The sequence below is a fragment of the Callospermophilus lateralis genome, unplaced genomic scaffold, assembly GCF_048772815.1.
Source record: "Callospermophilus lateralis isolate mCalLat2 unplaced genomic scaffold, mCalLat2.hap1 Scaffold_82, whole genome shotgun sequence".
In the NCBI taxonomy this organism is placed as follows: Eukaryota; Metazoa; Chordata; class Mammalia; order Rodentia; family Sciuridae; genus Callospermophilus; species Callospermophilus lateralis.
The window spans coordinates 7,102,501-7,120,000 of record NW_027516260.1 but is presented as its reverse complement, the minus strand read 5'-3'; the positions used below and the strand labels follow the sequence as shown (position 1 = coordinate 7,120,000).

The window sequence follows — 17,500 nt, the reverse complement described above, 5'->3', positions numbered from 1 at the left end:
AATGTCATTGACCAAAATACTCGTTTTTTTCCTTTCTTTCTTTTGGTGTCCCTCCACCACCTCCAGTAAGCTCTCAGGAAACAGCCTCCCTGCCTGCTCCTGTTAATCAGCCAGCTCTCCTGAGTAATATCACAGCATTTGTCACCTTTCTCTGCATTCACAATATTGAGGCACTCAAACAGGCCTAATCTTGCCTCATGAAGACTTCTTTGTTCTGCCTGCTAAAATGTCTTGTAATTGTGCTTGGGATGTCCAGATGGCTGGCTGATACTCCAGCTGATAGGATTATACCTTTACCTCTCCTAGGGCCATGTGTTCCCTTTAACTCGCTAAAACCCTGCAGCCTGGATTCAGTTGTCCTTATTGCATGAATCTAACCGCATTATGGCACTTGGCATGCAAATCGCTTCTGTGCTGCAGGCCGGGTGCTGGGCAGGGCTCTCGTAAGGTTTAAACAGGGTTGGAGTCGTTTACAAGGGGACAAGTGACAAGGAAAAGAAATGAAAGCCAGTTGTACTGTGTTGTGCTGGAAGGTGGAGTGGTTGTTTTCCCCTCACTTGTGTTCAATACTGTAAATAATCTGCCTCGCTTTCTGTGAGCTCAAAGGACACGGTGGCAGGCATTCCCACAGCAGCAGGGGGAATTATTTACTTGAAAACCATCAGCAAGTGTGTACACATGCTGCTGGTGAATATGAGATTATTGGATAATGAGGCGTTAGCCGGTAGAGGCTGCACAGGAGCGCAGAGCTGTGGTTTAGGGGGTGCCTTCTCCTTGAAGAACACAGGATGGATTGGCAGCCAGCACCCCACCCCATGCACACTACCCGGGCACCAGGCAGCACAGAGGTTCTTAGAAGGAAATGGACAGTCCTTAAAATGAGCTTCCCAGTGTCACCTCTCCAGGAAGTGATGGCAACAACAGAGGAGCCCTGTCATCTCCTGCAGGGCACCATGCCTGGCTGCTAGTTGGGATGGAGCACCCCACCACCTATGAGGGGTTTTGAGGCCACATGCACACTAGGGTTCTGAGTCATTTTTTGCATTTTAAGATTTTTGTGGCTTTAATGGGTGGGAAAAGGCACTGAAATCAGTGACCTGGTCCAAGTGTTGACAAAATACTGATAAACAAAAAAAATCCCAAGCAAGGCTGCTTCCTTCCACAAATAGCTTTTGAGTAGCTGGGTTTTATCTCCAAGGTACCCACTAGTGGCCTTTATTTTTCTAAATGCTACTTTTCTGCTTACAGTCAAATGCTTTTTCATGCTACTTACAAAAATAAATACTTGTACTTTGCTCAGATGAAAATAGCTCATTAGAGGAGGCTGATTTTGGACTCAGACGACAACCTAACACCAGAGGGCTGAGGAGGCCTCCTTGAACCTATGGCATTGCGAGCTCCAGCTCTCTGGGGAAGCAAGGAGCTGAGGACCAGGGATTCAACCTTCTTAATTGTGAGCCTCATTAGTGATGGTTGCTAAGCAAAACACACACCTACCTTCAGTGCATAGGAAGGAGATAAACAATACGTCACAGCCTCTAATGACTCTGGCGCTCAAGGCGACCTTTAGTTATTATATTTTTGTTCTCTTATACCTTAGTCATTAATGTAGAAACAGATTCATAGATTGGCTTCCAGTTTCCACATCTGAATCGTGTTTCATTGTGACAATCTGCACAGCTTCATTCATTTCCCTGCTTCTGCAGCTGCCCCATTTGGGCAGCGTGGCTCTTGGATCCACCACCTTGGGTGCAGGATTTACCCTGAGCCTTGGTTGGACACTCTCTTTTCTCTAATGGGTTTCACTATGCTGTTTGGTTTGCAACTCACTTTTCAAAACTCTCACATTGCTTTATCAATGACTCAGACTGGCCAACATCTCATGATTACTATGGGACACTGGAGGGAGGAAACGGCTCCTGATTTGCAGGGATGGGAAAGTAGTGGGCACCAAGCACCCGCAGGAAAAGACAGGCTGAGGGGCTAGATGTCAGGCACAACCCAGGACCAGAGTTCCTGAAATTGACTCCCAATATCCAAGGACACTTGTCTCTGCCTGCCCTCTCAAGGAAATTCTCTTTTAACAAGCAAAACAAGAAGTCCATCAGTTGGAAGCATTTGACAAGAAAAAAAGAAAATTTTATGCTGTTTTTCTCACCCCCAGCCCCATCCTGATTTGCGCACACACACACACACACACACACACACGTGTGTACACACTCCACCCAGGGATAGCAAGTGATCCTCCCAGTGCCTTCTGAGCTGACTGGACCAGGGTGTAACCACCCACGGAAGCATGAGCCAAGTATTTGGGGATGAGCTTCTAGATGGGAGCTTCCAACAGCCAAAATAAAACCAAATAAATCAAAACTGCAAGAAAAGATGTAAGTGAAAGAAATCTTAGAAATAAACCAAGAACATGAAGGCTGTGGCAGATGAGGTGACCACGTAACAAAGGGAGAGGGAGACCAAGCCCAGGGCCTGGCCCCCTGGGCCCTGGGGACTGGCCACCACCACAAGGGAGGCCCAAGGGAGCACACAGCCTGGTGAGAGCTACTCCACTTGAGTTGACATAAAGAATGGTGCAAGGGAAAAGAAGCATCGCAAATAAAAGAGTACATGTAGCATGTGCCTACCATTTTCCAGATAAGAAGGGGCCGTACCTTCTGACGGGTCCAGGTGGCGGGCCCGCCACCCATGTTTGGAGTTGTTGTGCACAAACATGTTGTCGGACATGGCCAACACATGGCCGTCCACGTTGACTGTTGTCGATACAACAACCTGCGAAGACGAAGTGGATTTGAAAATGGAGCTGGCAAAGGGAGCGCAGCCCCAGTGAATACCGCAGAGCATAGGAGACCCCCTCCTGGAACCCCACCACCAGGCCCTCACAGCTCTTTTGGTAATAGGGGTGGGTTGTTTTGTTTTGTTTTGACTCGGGATTGCTTCTTTTCAAAGACTGGCTCCACTAATTACAGTTTAATCTCTTATTATGCTAACAAGTGAATTCAATGCAGAAAAATATTATTGTCACCATCAGCTTCAGAAACACCCCTCTAGCCATTTTAAAGTCCCTGTTTTGATTGATCTATTCACATATTGATTGGATAGTTTATCTAATTTAAATTAGTTCACTTGAGACCAGCCTCCCTTGAAGAGCTGTAAGGATTCACATTTGCCCCAAAAGGGTCTCATAAATCAGGACTCATCCTCTCCCCAACATTTTATCAGCAAATGATCCCTAAGTCAATTTTACAATTACATTTAATGCCTTGTAATGAACATTTTTGCCTTTGAAAAGACCGAGTTGAGTGTCTTAGGACATTGTTATTGTATTGTTAACTGGAGGAAGTGTTCTAAATTCTTCCTCCAGTTCATGGGAAGGTGGTAAGGGCAGGTGCTGTCCATTCTGTGGGAGTGAGTGGCTCCAGTCTTAGGCGGAGCTCAGAGGATGGCCCAGGGGGAGAGGACAGGTTAGGGCTCCTTACACCCTCAGACACCCCCTGCTGGTGCCACACACCCACCTTCCCACTGAGCCTGTCATAGGTATCTCAGAAATAGCGCACCTCAATGGACCCAGGAAACCACACAGTTCAACCTGGCCCTGACCCTTCTCTTTAATGAGTGGGTCCCTGTGCTGTGCTGCCTCCAGAGTGGCTAGAGCGCAAGCCGGGTTTACTGGGTCTCACAGTGGGCTTCCTGGGGCCTGAGCCTGGGTGGGCAGGGAAGAAGTCGGGCTCAGTGCCACAGCTGGGCAGACAAGGCAGGTCTTGGAGCCACATTACCCTAGAAAGTTGCATGGCAGGAGGCAGCGAGCAGGGACATCCAGGTACAATGAACTGTGACAAGCCAAGGCTGCGCTGGGTAACAACCCTCAGTATTAGTTCATCAAATGTAAAGAGCACTATGTCAAAGATGTCAATCAGGGGGCAACTGTGAGAGGCAACCAGGACATTGGGGAGCTTTCCTAACTTTCTAAAGAACTTTTTTCTAAATCTGCTGTAATAAAAACAAAGTTTATTAAAAATTAAATAAACTGAATTAAAATTTTCAAATTAATGAATAGAAGTGATTAAAGACAAGTAAATAGTATTGTTAAGAGTTTAAAAAAGAAGCCAAGGGTTGGAGATAGAGTCAGTGGTAGAAAGTTACCCTAGCATGCAAAAAAAAAATTCCACAAAACCAAACAACAACAACAAAAAAACTCCTGACAAAACAGAAGCCATGGCTGCACACCTGTCTGTGAATGCATGGGTGCATGGGTAACTGGCTTTTTAAAAACCTCAGGTCCCACAGAAGATCGTGAAGTGGGGGCAGTATGAGCTCCATCAGGGGAGCCTCCTTGACACTGTCTCCCCTTGGGCCTGCCAGGGTCCCAGGGGTCTCAGCAACACTAGGCCGTTTGAGCCTCCAGCTGTGGATGCCACCACTGTGCACACTGGCACTGCCCTCTGGAGCCTTGGCAGGGGCACACTGGTGCCACTATGTTGGGGCCAGGCCTGGAGGAGCCAAGGGCTGCTCCTGGGCACCCAGGTGCCCTCCTCGGGTCCACCTGAAGGCCCTCTCTGGACATGAAAGGAATTCCCTGAACGTATCCCCCGAGCCTGATGCAGACCGCTAATGTCGAGGCTGGGACTTGGCCTTCTTAAGATCTTAGGCCATATGTTAATAAAGAAATAAGAAGTGGTAAAAATAAAAATTAAAGACACCACCTTGGTTCTGTCTTCCTTATTTAGGCCTGTCACCAGGGATAACAGGGCCATTCAGCAGAGAAAGCAGCCATGCTATGCATTTCCTCCTGGGCCAGCTCTGCCAAGCACCTGGGAAGGTGCCGAAGCTGGCGTAGAGCATCCTAAGAACCTTGACATACGCCTAAGTCCAGTTAAACCTTCTAGGAGGCAGGAAGACTCGCTAGAGACCAGAGGTAGTCCTCCTAGGTACTTCAGCTCCATGGTCAACCTTGAGGTTGCCGTGACTGATGCTATACTGGGTCAATTGTGAGACAAAGAAGGTGCGGCCACTCTGCCCAGTGTGACCTCCACTCTGTTTAGATGGATCAATATCACCTATGCCCTGTGGAGCCTTGTGCATGAAGAACAGGGAGACCCAACAGTGTGCAAGAATCACTCCCTGGCTAGAGGCCACCGTGGGCATGGAGGGAGGGGCAGGGATCCTGCCTTCCTGATGAGCTGCAAGGGTGCACAGAGGCTATGTGCTTTCCTAAAGGACTGAAGCGTTATGAGCTTCCTGAAAACACTTTGAGCTATTTGATAGAAAGCAGTCTATGTCCCAAACAAGACTTGCTAGATAACTCATCCATCTAGTGTTCACTCCCATCAGCCACCCACTTCCTCTCTGGTTGGCAGGTACCAGTCATAGTTCTGTGTTCCAGCCCGGAATATTTATCTAATGAAAATTGGCCAAATAATCCATTACCCTTATGTAGCCCCTGACCACTCACAAAGGCAAGAAAAACACAAACACTCTTCTAACTAATTGGTCCCTGAACTTAGCCCACTCCCTTCTCTCCTATAGGCAAAATTGTCTCCCAGGACAACAGGGACAGAAGTTAGCCTGGGCCAGAAAGAGACTAGCAGCCAGGGCTGAAACAGACAAAGTTGGAAAAAGCAAACCTCCAGGACAGGTAGAGGGGGCTGGGAAAGCATTCTGAAATTTGCAGAGGCCTATATTAGGCAGCGGCAGACCTCTCTATAAGGAGGGTTCAAGACCCTGAGATTTCCTGAAAGTTTGCATATGGTTCTTCCCAAGCTGAAAACCAATCATTAATCAATTGATCATCAATCCCTATAAGATCTTTGGCACGGCCACATTTTCAGAGCTGACATCAGGTTTGTTGTGGATCATGACTGGGCTCCATGAATCTGGCACCCTGAAGACACCAGACCGTTTTTAAAGTGTTTTAGTCACATGAGTTTTCAAATGAGGTAAGTCTTGTTTGCTACTGGCCCTTGAAGAACTACAGACTGTTTTCTGAACAACTGGAAAATCAGTGAATTCAGATACTACAAGAGCAGCCAGCCAGGCTGCCTGCCCTTGGGGTGCATAGCTGGAATCTCCACATATCCAGAGGGTTGCCCGCATTCTTCAAGCAGTTCTGATTGCACTTGAGGAAAAACTTTAGGAAGAATCTACAAAAACACAAAACATAGATAGTTAGAATCATCAGACGTAAGACCAACCTTTTGAAAAATACTTGCGCCAGGGCACAGTGAAGACCACTCATGGCTGCATCTGGCTGCCCTGGAAGTGGGCAATACTGGGAGAAGGTTCAGGCCAGGGTAGAGGGTGCCCAGTCCACAGCTAGCACAAGGACTCTTGTGCATGCAGCGTGGGAGCCCTGGCTGCCATGTGCCTGGCACATGATCCCCAAACTGGACTGACCTTCTTTCGCCTGGATCTTCACACAACCAGCCATTACCCTTTGGGAAAGCATCGTCCCAGACAGGGCTCTGTCTTCAATTAATAAAACACTGGATGTATAGTTGAATTTGAATTTGGGATAGGAAACAAATGATTCTGTTATGCTCTGGGACACACCTATATTATAAAAAAGTTCTGTTTATTTGCAATTGAATGTGCTACATCTTGATCTGGCAATCCAGCTCTAGAGGACAGCCCCACCTAGGCAAATGCACTTTTAAAAACAGATGTTAAAAGTTCAATAACTCTTAAGAAGAAAGGATTATGGAGTGACATGATTTCTGGGGAAGGTCTCTGAGTGTAAGGATACAGTTTACAATTCTTGGTGTGGTCAGGAAACTGGCTCCAGCTGAGCACAGGTGCAAGGCAGCATCCCAGGTGGGAGTGGCGAGGCCAGGCTCGAGACCTAGCTCTGTCTCCCACCAAGCCCTCCCCTGGTGTCCGTGGAAGTCAGATTCAGGAGTCCTGACAAAGTAGAGATGCTGTGTCAAAAAGTCACTGTGGGGGCTGGGATTGTGGCTCAGCGGTAGAACACTCGCCTAGCATGGGCGGGGCCCAGGTTGGATCCTCAGTGCCACATAAAAATAAAGGCATTGTGTTGTGTCCATCTACACCTAATAAGTAAATAAATAAATATATTTTTTATAAAACGTCACTGTGCTGTCCTGCCCATTCCTGCAAGCTCAGGTACAAATGCAGATGTGCTGGCTTTTGGTCCGAATGGGCAGACAGCGGGCATTGCCACCACCCATGGGGAGACAGATTCTCCCTGTGCAATGCCTCTTGCAAAGGCCACTTCTGTTGTAAGCCCAAGTGGACTCTGCTGACACATCTCCTATCCTCGGGTGTCAGAGCATCCTTTCCAGCAAGGTTATATCCAAAACCTTCTGTTTTCTCCCCCAGATATCATCTGTCCTACTTGGTGATGATTAATGTTCTATGAGGTTTCACATGATTTCCTTGATGTTTGGTGTTCAAGGTTCCTCGTTGGCAGTTACAGTATCAGAAATGCAGGCTCCGTGGACAGAGGCTCATTTCTCTACTGACCTCAACAGATCCTGGAAGACTCCTGACCGTGGCAGAGGAAACCCAGCCGATGGGGGAAAGAATGGCGGCCATTTAATTAAATTTTCTTACATACCGTGAGGCCTCGCTATTTTAGGCCAGAATTTACATCTTTTATTAACTCACCTCACCTATACACTTAGCTCACACTGCCTCCTAACACCATCTGCCATCAGCCAGGGCAAGTCACTTGATATTCCACCCACCAATTTTTCCTAACAACCACTGTGCAATTAAACTCCACACATTCTGCGGCGAGGTAAATTAGGCACACCTGCGGCCACACTGCATTTGAACTGCATCAGAAAGGGCCTAACAAGGTGAGGGCACCACAAAGTTACAGTCCTGTCAGGCAATAAGGTTTTCACTTGGGGGATAGTCACGTGGTGCAATTACGCCCCACATTACACCCGGCTAATCTTCTGAGCAGGCGCCGGCCCGAGAAGCGGCTCGTCTACAGAGGTACCTGCTCAGAGCTGGCAGTGAGAGCTTTTTTGTGTGCAATAAAATATGTTCTCCCCCTTCAGAGTATGGTACTTTAAATTCCTGGATGTCTGCTTAGCCAGTTCACCTTGTTACCTCTAAGAGAGTAGAGTGGGTTTGGAAGATATCCCAGGTACCCTTCGCCCCAGCCCTGATGGCCAGGAGGCCCCCAGGGCCTTAACAAGGAAGTTGGGTGCTGGGCCTGTAAGTGTCCGGAGCATCCACGGGGTCCACAGTACAGGAACGCACACTTGCCCGCTCCCTCTCGATGTGGCAATCATAGGCTGTCCCATCCAAGGGCAGGGCAAGTACTTCCGGAAGATCCCCAGATCCCCTTGGAGAGCAGGGTCCTTAAGTACAGAGGCCCCAGTGACTCAAGTGAAATCAAGCACACAGTCACCAGACTCCTCGCCAGGTGGCTGCGACCTCTGTAGGACAGAGGAAGACTCACAGGGGACCGAAGGGCTGGGTGTTCATCCTCTACCTGCGTTTTGGAAATGTCCCTGGGGCTTTCCACCAAGCCTTCGCAGGCAGAGGTGGCACAGCAAATACTGGCCAGACACACCTGCAGGGTTCGGGAGGGATGAGGAGGCTGAAGGCCCAGCAGGCAGAGTCAAGCGGCCCTCAGTCCTTTACTCCATTACCCTCAGTTGGCTTCCTCCTAAGAAATATCTGACAACCACTTTACATATCTCACTTCCAGAGTCCAGGACACAAAGGATTTAATACTCTTGTTATGAAAGGAAAAATCCTTCCTATGTCAGAAAATCTTTGGCTTTAGCACCAATAAACTCTTTATTACTAGTAAACATGGATTTGCTGCTCGATCGCAAAGAGGAGATAAAAATTCTAACCTGTAATTAGTACATTATGCTTAATTGTGTACAGTGTGTTTCCCTGCATCTGCTGCCTGACAGCAAAATGACCATTATGTGCACTAATTCCCTGACCCCGTCTTTATTTCCCTAAAGAGTCATCATCTTTCACAGTAGGTACCAGAGTAAATCAAGCTTGAAATATGGGCTTTATTTACTTGTTTCTCCCAGGCAGAGGGGAAGACAGCGGCTAAAGACAAACTGCTCCACGTCTGTTGCTCCCCTGTGATGTTCTACTCGGAAACAGCTCACAGAGTCCCAGAAAGTTCTCAGGAGCTGTTACTAGCAGGAAGGCATGGTCCTATCACTCAAGAAATGGGGTTCCTCTCCCACAGCACAGAGCACCAGGGAGATGTCCTGTGGCACCTCTCTCTGTCTTAGGGCACAGGGTGCAGGCAGTTTCCTCTTTAACTCCTGAGCACACAATGATGAGTGTGGGAGGCAGGGGACCCTCACCTGAGAGGACAGTGATGGAGGGGCAGGGGGCCTGATTACACCTGATTACACGGAGTTCAAGCTGGAAACTCCCGGGCCCTCCCTTCCTCTGTCCCGCTGGACCAGTGTGGTCCTCTGCTCCCAACGGAGAAGGGATAGTCCAGTCACCCCGGCCTCAGTATCAGGGTCCCAACAAACAGCTCCAGTCGCCACGTGCGTGCAGGGTGGCAGTCAGCCCAGGAGGATTTAAACTGGTCTAAAACGAATAACGGGTCCAGCGTTGGCACCAGAGCCCAGTGTAGGTACCACAGGATGAGGGGCGAGCCCCCCCCCCCACAACCAATTTCAAAGTCAGCTCCATGTCTGTGTGTTTAAACTATGAATTAGTTCATTTATATTTACTTTTATGAAGCTGATTAGCCAGAGCTTCTCTATCTGATGAAAATCATTTTAATTGTAGTGTTAGGCTCCTGTGTAATATCCATTACATTATGAACTGTTTAAATTCTACATGGGCATTGTGTTAATTGGCCCTTTGTGAGCTAGCAGGCAATTAGGACCAAACAGCTCTCCTTTAAACAGCTACAGAACTTTGTGGTGTTGTTCAGGACAATCAGAGACAAAGGAGGCTGTTTAATTGTAATTTAATGAAATATCAAGGAGTCCGTGGCATTAGACGCTGGCAACAGAGAGCAGGAGAGAAAAATTAACTGCAATTATTTTTGATTAAAGCTATCCTTCTCAATAATCAGCGGTCCTGACAGGCCACGGGGCTCCAGTGGGCTCCAAGATGGCAAAAGGTGTTGAGCAATATTAGGGCCAATGAAGGGGATATTAGCATAGCTAATTACAGCCCTGCAAAACCTGCAAAGGGGGCCTCTGTGTATTGTAATGTGTGAAATAATTGGCCAAGGCTGTTATCAATTACATAAGGAATGAATTTGGTTTGTCAGGAAAAAGCTGATGAGCTGCGTTTCATCTGACACCATCCTTCCCACCCGTGCCCAGGCAGCTCGGAACTTCCCCACTTCCGTGAAGAGCTGCAGCCTTCCAGTGGCCACGTCACTGATAAGATCATCCTGCCAGCAAGTGCTAGGTAATTAATATGGCCCGGCCCCATGCCCTCCCGGCCACTGATGTTTTTACCTAAGCGAAGCCACTAATCATGCAATAATGATTTCTTTCCCTCTGGTCAAAGGAGAAATGGATGGGTTCCTCAGAAGTGCAGAGGCTCCGAGGGCGCACCCTGGTGACCGAAGGGGACAAGGGAACTCGGCACTGTTTGAACCACACCTCCTGCACATAACCCTTGTTGGAAGTCCCCTACTTCTCAGCACCCCTCTATGTAGGTTTTTTTAAGTAGTTTTTTTTTTTTTTATTTCTTCATTGTCAACGTTTAGGCTCTTTCAGGACTTGGTTTTGTTTGAAAGTGTAAGTCCCAGCGCCAGAAGAAGTGACCCTGATTGGCTGAGAAGAAAGGCACCAGGCGGAGCCAGCGTCAGTGGTGTGCATGGCCTCGACTCTGCTTGCTGAGTGGCTGCACACCCTGCAAAGAGCCCTGGCTTCTCACAGAGCCAAGGTCCTACCCAAGTTCCAGCTTGTCCTAACAGGTGCAACCTTGCTCCTGGCCCTCAACATGGGCAACATGGGAAATCTGAGTCTGTAATGAAAAATATCAGTATCTTTTACAAAACGGGGGCTTGATTTTCAGTTTTAAAGTGGGGCTGTTTATAAGCAGCACACTCAAACCAGGGGGTAGGCCTTCAGCTCATCAATCAAAACCCCAGAGCATCATGTGTGAATCACCATTTGGTGTCAGCATCCAGGGTTCCACAGGCTGCAAGGAGCCTGGTCCAGATCGAGTCCTCACATCTTTAGTTACTGCTATTTTGATGCATAGTAGTCTAGACGAGAAAAAGTGCACACAGGAGGTCCAGCCTGAGACGTCACCAGCTGCTGGTGGTGCAGGGAAAAGCTGCTCCAGGGGACGGAGCTTCCTTGGTGGGGGAAAGAAAGCATTTGGAACGAGGGAGTGATGGCCCCACAGCCACCAAATCGCTCACTTCCAAAATGTTATGTCAATTTCACTTCCTTTACAAAGGAAGTCTCACCCCAGAGGAGCAGGCAAGAACAAGAGTAGAACTGGCAGGCCTTTTGGGGATGGGTGGCTGCAGCCCTTACTCTGCTGTTGAAATGAAATAGTTAAGAGTCAAATTAAAAGATAGAGCCTTTAAGAGCCTTTTCCCTGACTGATAAGAGAGTGGCCACAGAGTGATCCTCTAGGTCCTGCTAATTACTGGGAAGTCCCTGAAAGCAGTGGCCGCAGCTGTGGAGTGTGCATGCCCGGCCATCAGTCACTGGAGTATTGATCCTGAGCAATTCTAGCTGATCAGCCAGGCGCTGCACGGTGTGCTTCCCTCACAGACCTGTAATGAGCAGTTCCCATACAAGGACAACATTCTGCTGACATCAGATCTGTGCACCAGGCAGTACACAGGTCAATACATATCAGATTTCCAAAATGCGAGGGTCTTAATGTCAGGCCTCTCTTTTTCTCTCACTCCTGCCATTAGCGATGACTGGGCTCACGTTCTTTAATGCCATACGAGAGGAAAAATTTGCTCCATTAGTCTGATTTATTCTTCAAATATGCCATGACAAATTGCTTTAACACCAGACTTATTCAATTCTTGTGCATTTCAAGTTAGGGGTCTCATAGACTTGTAGTGCCTGCATGACGTCATAATGACGGGGGCGGGGGCAGAGGGCAGCAGGGCTGAGTTTTACAGCTGGACCAGATCTCCTTTGTCGGGGACCTTCCCCCCACCAGGTGAGAGATCAGGGTGGGCTGATGGCCCGCCTGGGAGGACCTGGTCTCCATGGGAGGCATTCCCCGGGCACGCATGATGTCCTGCATGTAAATGTAGATGTGTAAGGATTTGGAAATATCCACGGCTTGACTCGCAGTTCAGCAATTGCTGGCCTTTGGGGAATCTGCTCTAGTGTAGCACAGCTGTCTCTAGTGGACCCCAGCTATTTTACTTCCCTCCGCTGTAGTAACCACACCGCATTAACAATATTTGTAGTACAATCGCCAAGGGACCCACTTCCCAGATTCTATCACTTCTTTATCTCCTGACAAATACCTCAATATCAAACATTATTAGGTTTAGAAAATTAACCCTTCGCAGTCTAGAGCCGTACCAGGCCCCACCGTCCCTACAAAGGGCCTTATCGCTAAGTTTCTGCTATAATGGTTTTTCTTTTCATCACAATTTCAGCAGCAGCTGTCAAGAGGCACTTATAGATACCATGATCTTGTACTTTTGCAATGATTCTCATTAAAATGATGCCAAAGAGATCTGATGGGGTTTAATGGCTTTGCCGGCCAGCTCGATAGCCACTTCCACAGCAGATCCCGTGCCGAGGGCTCCGTTTGGGGGAATTTGTATGACTTGCATTGAACTTTTCCAGGTGGTTTTAATGTGCTCAGATAAGTACAACCCAGGCAGACACCCTAATAGCAAGAGCACCCCAGAGTTCCATGCTTTGCCGGCTGCCCTCCTCAGCTGGCTGTCAGAGTTCCAGTTAGTGTTTTCTGTAACAGTTCCTGATATTTCGTGATAGTTTTGATAAGGTTATCTGTTTAAAAGAAGTCAACTGCACAGCACAAAAAAAAAATGTGAAGTGCACATTACCTATTTCTTTATTTCTAATGGGCGATGCAGCATTGACATTATTTCCCCAGCAGATCTCTAGCCCTGTCAATCAGTCTGTATTTTGTCTTTCACTGCGGGCTCATTAAAACAGCTTCCTCACTCCTTCTGGACACTGCTCTATTTGCCAGCTCTGATCACGAAGCTCCTTATTTAAGGGAAATGCCAGCATCACTTGGCTCCAATCAGATGCACCCCTGACTCGTTGCCAGCTCCAGGGGAGACTTTCACAGGTTGTGCAGAGATTAAGCGCCTGTGTTCATCCCGACTCAGGATTTCAAATCTCTCCTGCCATCCGGGTGTGCATTTTGGGGGATCTGAAGATAACGGCGATGTCTGTCTGGCCATCCTGGCCTCTGCTGCCACCGAGCTCATGCTCAAAACCAGTGCAAGGCTGGGTTTTGTTTTTATTTTTTCCGGACCTCCAAGTGGGAAGGAGCTTGTTAATCTTTTCCTGATCCAATGTACATTTCCCCCCATCCACATCAGCCTGCTTAATTAAGAACTATCCTCTTCGTAGGCTGAATTTTTAATAAAAAAAATCACATTTTAAATCAAGCCTGTGCATGCATGGAGGACACCAGTGTCGAACCTGCCTATGCCAGCTCTCTAGCCTTTTAGGTCCTGATTAAAAACTTATTAAAACATTATAAATGATTAATGGGCACGCAGCTCTGAGTGGCAGTTATTAGTTTTAATGCAGGTAATGCAGCTTAATGAGGGGCACATGTGCGCCAAGCCTCGCCTTCATTACTCCTGCGTGTCAACATATACAAGAGAAATGTGTGTACAGGTCATCCATTACTCGGAACAGCACCGAGCCCCTCTCTTCACCTCCCTTTGTTGATGAGACAGGAGCCATAAATTAATCCTTTTCTGTGGCTCAGGGAAGGACCAAGGTGTTAGAATCGTGGTAAGCCCTGCTCGGCTCCCCACAACACCACGCAGCTCCAGTTGGAGAAGCTCACACGTCATCCTCTCTGCAGCCCTGTGGGACCAGGAGTTTTTCAAGGGGTTTCTGCAGGTCGTCATCGTCTCCCCTCAGAATCAAGTGCCACTGACACTCAGAGCCGAATGGGTGGCTCTCCTTTCTGGTTTGGGAGGGGCATGGGGAGCTTGGCTCCACCCACCAGTGCCTGCCCCCCATGGACGTGGTTTTCCTCATCCCCGGAAGGGATCCTCCTGCCCTTCTTGCTAGCTACAGGCTGCCTGTGGGTTGGGGTGCAGGGGAGTGGTGTGAGAGGCAGGCATAGGCTCAAGCCCCTGGTGGAGGAGTCCTGAGGCTGGAGTGCAGACACAGGAAGAGCCAGCCAGAGTCCCTGCAGCATGCAGATCGCAGGGTGAGCACAGCCCTGGGAAGAGGGGCCGGTGTAGTATGCCAAGATCAGGAGCCCAGAGTGCCTCCTTGCTCACAAAGAAGCGCATACAAGTCTCCAGCTCCACTGGGACCCTCAGTCCCAGGCCGGGTGCAGCCTGCAGCCAGGGAGCAGGCCACTGGGCCCAACTTCTCACGTCACCTTTCATTTTCTGTTTTTGTGACAAGCAGCTTGATCCAGGCTGATCTCCACTATCTGTTTGAAGAGTATTCAGGACTATTTGCATCATTTTATGGCTAATGTATAATATATGGCTCTAAAGTGAGCCCGGGCGTGTCCTGTTACCGAGCATAAAAAAGTAAGGGCAATAAAGATACATTAGTTGTCTCAAGCACAGTAGCTCTAACACCAGCAAGAAGGCTGCTGCTCAGAGTTAAGAGGCAACCTTTCCGCCTGACTAAGACAATGGAGGAGTAAAGAAAATATCAAATCAAGAAAAGCTGGATTTAGAGATGAGGCAGCCCAGAATGACGTTGGGGCCATATTTTGTGAAACTATAATGCAGTTGGCAGCAAAGATCCGTGTTTCTGATTCATCCAGGGCCACATGGCAAAGCTTTTTCAGTCTGTGCAAGGTATAAATAATTCAGGGTGAGAGATGGCAATTACAGGGCCCTGCACAACCAAAATGAATATTTTATGAGGACTAAAACTGCTCTGGAATGAATCATACACAGGAGTCACACATGGCGAGTGGGCTCATACATGCCAGCCCCGAGAAGAGATGCTGAGGCCCTTATCTCCTTTCAGCGTGTTGACCAGAAGCCTGGAGAACAGTAATAAGCAAGCTCAAAGCAGGCTGTCCATGGGCACACTCAGGCTTTGGAAAGACTCATTCCCTGAAGCGCCCAGCAGGGACACACCAAGCCCACCGAACCCAGAGGATGCTCTGCAGGTACACCCTACAGTGTTGTTAGAGGAGTGCTCAGAATCAGCCTGGTTGGTTGCCTGTCATCCGACTGCTCAAATTATTGATAGGTGTTAGCTGGGACCTCCTCTTCCTGAGGGAGTGACCTGAAGTCTGGGACTGAAGAAGAGAGAACAGCTCTACTGGCCCAAGTGAAATTTCCAAGAGCTGGGAGGAGCACTGTGTGTCTGTCTCCCACCCTCAGTGACTCTTCACCTTCCTCCCAGCCAGAAGAATAAGGCTTCTCCTCCATCCCTGGTCCTGAAGCTTACATGGTCCAGGTCCACTGTCCAAGGGGCCAAGACCATGGCTTTCGACATCCACAACAGTCAAACCTGCACATAAAAGTTGCTTCTCTCACTTTGAAACGGCATACAACGAGTGGATGGAGTAGAGTTAAAGGGGTCTTTAAAGGCTGAAAGGATGGTTTCATCTGTTACATTTCCCCCAAAAATGCTCCTGGTGAACTGCTAGAACAAAAAACAACATTGTTCACCAGGCTGCAGAGGCCCAGGCCTGGTGGTGAATGGCCATTGTGTTTGTGTAGCTACTGATACCTGTGCTTTTGTGGGGAAAGAAGGCCGGGCCATGACATCAACAAAGCACAAGCACCCCTCTGTGCAGACACCAGCATGGGTCTCGCATGGTGGGAACCCAACACAAGATCCCTCTGAGAAGGTTTTCTTTAAATCCAACTCCAGTGCATTGTTTATGAAAACAAGGCTATTAGGTATATTAATAATTTGATAAATAGGAATTTGCCCTTAATTATTCATGAAGAACATTTGGCAACAGTAAAATTATATTCGCAGAACAGGTTTATAAACCAGCTAATTATAAATTAAGTATGCAAGAGAAAATTGCTAACCTTGAAATTAAAATATTTTATGATTCTGCAATTATATAAAAAAAGGTAGAGAATTATCAAAACCCCAGTGTGAGCAGAGAGTACAGCAGGTCTATACAGATGGCAGTGGGCAGGCTGGAGGAGTGACAGCAGAGGAGATGGACTGAAAGGCCCCTGTCCCCCAGCCACCTTGGAGTGGAGGCTTATTCTTCTCAAGTGCAACTTTCCCAGGGTATGGATGATCTGGAAGGACCACCAGCTTCTACCTGGCAGGCAGTTCAGCACCCACAGAAAGGCCCAGTCTGGTTATGTGCAAAGGTCACCTCTGCTTGCTGTCAAACCCCGTCCCTGAAGACAGAGGCATTTCCTCTGTTCACATGGCCTTTCTGGGGCCATGAGGAAGCCCCTGGCTTTCCCCAGTTCACTGCCCTTCTGCTGGGGCAAGGTCCACATGAGCTTAGGGTCCAAGGGGAGAAGACTGGGGCTGGTGGCAGAAGAGCACGGTCCCACTTGTCCCCACTAGAGGGCTTCTCCATCTGGGAGCAGGCAAATGCCACTGTGGGTGGTCTGTGGGTCAGGATGCAGCTCCCACCTGCAGCAGACCTGGTACAACCCCTTCTGGGAGGTGGAAAGTCCCATGGCTACTTTCTGGCTCCACTAACAAGTGCAGCTTCCTTGGGGGAAGGGGGGCTCTCCTGCAGCCCCCCCCCCCACTTTTGCAGCCTCCTTGCTTCCCCAGGGTCTCAGGGGCCGGCAACACCCCCGCCCCCAATCACCCATGGTTTCCTTATTGATAAGCGAAGACACAAGTGAATTTTTGTCCACTTTTTAATGAGTGGGCATTCTGCCCCTTAATTTAGGCAGATGTTAACAGTGAAGGAAGCGTTCAGGATGAATGAGTAGAGAACGACCTGTGTGGGCCGCTGGGGGAGGCGGGGGGGGGGGGGGGCGGAGAGCGTATTCCTGAACTTCTTTTCCCACGCCTATGTCACATCTGGGGGAAAAAAGCAAACTGCAGCGGCTCAGCACTGTAGAGGGCAGCCCTTGCTGCTTTTCTTGGCCCAGAACTCTGGGCCTTCTGCACTCTCCTGAAATCAAAGGGAAATGAGCAGAATCCACTGAAGTGCCCTTTTTCCTTTTGGTTATGAAGAGCCTTGGCTTTCCTGAGAGTCAAAAGCTCCACTAATTGCTCATGTAACAGAGAAAACAGCACAGGGCACACTGGTCTGCCCGAGCCCCTACCCTGACACCGAGACACAGCTGCGGGTCAGGCAGCCAACCAATCGGGGAGGTCTCTGGGAACTCAGATAATAAAAATTTTTTCATGTATAAAATCCTTAATCAAAATGCTAGTGG

General features: G+C 48.6%; 1 pseudogene; it reads right to left on the bottom strand.

Moving 5' to 3' along the window:
• Positions 1-17,500, bottom strand: part of LOC143641007 (transcription factor COE3-like) — a 79,997-nt pseudogene that overhangs the window by 3,639 nt on the left and 58,858 nt on the right.